Below are 2,493 nucleotides of genomic sequence, written 5' to 3'. Positions count from 1 at the left end.
TTATTTATTTATTTATTTTTATATTGAATGAGTCTGACATGACCAGCTTTGTTGTATTCATGATTCAGTCGTTGACATTAGGTGCTATGAATTATCATTCTTACTTTTTCATATCAACTTTCACTCAAAAGTATCCTATGTCTCCCTCTTTAACAATTACTTTCATGCATTAACTTTAACATTATTGATGGATTTCATTTCTCATTTAAACTTAATTCAATCTAACATATTTCTTTTATATATTAGAATTTGATTTTATTTCTAAAAAATGTTTTGAATTTTGCTTTTGAATAAACGATTTTATAATTAACAATATTTTATATATTTAAAAGTCTTACATCGATTAAAAATAAAACCAATTTATAATATATAAGTGAAATACAAACTTTATCTTATAAACCGATTTTATCGATTGAGTTACACTTAAAAATCTATTTTATAATAATATGAATAACATAGACCTACTGTGCTAACAATAGGAACTAGAAAGAATCAAAACTGTATAGAAAGTTCCCGTGATCACTATGAAGCGTTATATTCTCTATTTGATATGTCACTATTAACGTTTGTCCATGCTCTAGTCTTCCAAATTTCCAGTTTCTGCATTATTTTCATTCGCCTTTTTCTGCACAGTTTCTGCTTCAGGCACAGCATTGCAGACCGCGTTCAACTTTACAGACAAAAATACTCAAATAAAGTTGCAGTTTTTCAACCGTTTTGCTATTTACACTCCCCCACTTGCTAACTTCATTTCCTCCTTTTTTTGTTTCCAATGTGGAATTCCCATTTTAACCTTAACTTTTCACTTTTCCAAATCATTCTATTCACACGCACTTTCATTGTTTTGTGTTCTTTGCTTATGATTTAGGGTTTCATTGTCTGCTTTCTCTCTCTCTTACTCAGTGACTAGACACGGAGAATGACAGTTTAAACCTTACTATAACCGGAATTATACTATTCATTCAACTCAACTCACTATATAAACCTATCCTCTCTCTCTTCTGAAAATTAAACAAAGTTTAATCAAATAATTTTAAAAAGTACTCTATGTAAAGAAAATATTGTCTGAAAGTTACTTTTCAAAATGAAAAATAAAAAAGTTTTATACTTAGTAATAGAATAAAAAAGCAAAGGAAAGGGGAGTGTATATAGTAAACAAAAAACAGGCCCAACATTCTCTCTTGCATGGTTTCCAAATTGTTACTAAAAAAGGTTGCAATCTCATATCTCCTAGTCAGATTCTAGATTTGACAATTCAGTGATAACATTTCAAGCAATTTTATTTGTTGAATAAAAAACAAGAACCATATATATATAATATAAAATGTTCTCAAATTGAATTTCCTTTAATAATCGTTATTCTTCCAAAAAAGTTAAATCAGTGTTTTTTTTTAAAACTCAATTCAACAAATTTAAGATGGTTTGAAAATCTATAAATAAGAGATGTAGAATTAATTGGATACATAATATCTAAAATTATTAAAAATAATTAAATAGAAGTCACTACTAATAAAGATGTAGAATTCACACTTTATAACATACTAAGTATAGGTTCAATCACCTTTTTTTAAGTCCGATTTAAAAAAAAAAAAAGTCAAATAAATTCAAAACTATTAACATAATATAAAGAATTTGTGTCAATTAAATGAAAATATCAGAAATCATAATAACACCAGTAATTTAATATAATTATTAAAAAATAAATTGGTAATATTTCTTTAGTGCCTCTTGCTATTATACATATTGTTTTTTATGAGACAAGAAAATATATATTTAAACACCTGAATATATTATATATATATATATGAACTTATTTTATATTTTAAACACTTTAAATATTTACACGCAAACAATGAAATGTAAATTTATTTATTGTTTAATAGCATTGCTGTATTTCTTCATAATTATTTATGTAAATAAATAACATTTTTAACACCAAATACACATTACAGGGAAAATATTGAGATTTTCCAATGTATATATATTTTTAAATTGCGTAAACGTATGTACAACACAAAGTACAGATTGAAAACCCGCTTTATAAAACTACAAATAAAGGAACTCTCAATAATTTAACATCAAGTCGTTGTAGTATAGTGGTAAGTATTCCCGCCTGTCACGCGGGTGACCCGGGTTCGATCCCCGGCAACGGCGTCCTTTTTTGATATTTTTATAATTTCACGTATTTTGTGTGCTTAATATCTGTTATGTTTATTTTTATTTTAAAATTATAGCTTTTACTGGATCAATTTTGTGTCATGGGATAGTCCAATAAGGTGTTTTTCTTATACATGAAATTCGACGACATTAAAATTTGTGCATTAACTTTTTTGTTTAAATACCCTATTCTTTTTAATACAACTATCTTGAATTTGCTTATAAATGTCTTACTACTCTAAATGAAGACCCATAATTACACTTTTGTCCACACACATGAAGAAAGGAATAATATAAAAAATAAAGAATGGAGATTCTTATAGTTTGCTCATAAGA

At 26.4% G+C, this 2,493-nt stretch overlaps 1 non-coding gene across 1 annotated transcript; it reads left to right on the top strand.

Moving 5' to 3' along the window:
- The first annotated feature begins 2,082 nt into the window (after positions 1-2,082).
- On the top strand, positions 2,083-2,154 carry TRNAD-GUC. Its single transcript has one exon. It is a non-coding gene; the product is annotated as a tRNA-Asp (tRNA).
- Positions 2,155-2,493: the final 339 nt, after the last annotated feature.

This window comes from Vigna radiata, chromosome 8 (assembly GCF_000741045.1).
Source record: "Vigna radiata var. radiata cultivar VC1973A chromosome 8, Vradiata_ver6, whole genome shotgun sequence".
In the NCBI taxonomy this organism is placed as follows: Eukaryota; Viridiplantae; Streptophyta; class Magnoliopsida; order Fabales; family Fabaceae; genus Vigna; species Vigna radiata.
The sequence above is the reverse complement of the archived record's forward strand: the minus strand, read 5'-3'. Positions and strand labels throughout refer to the sequence as shown.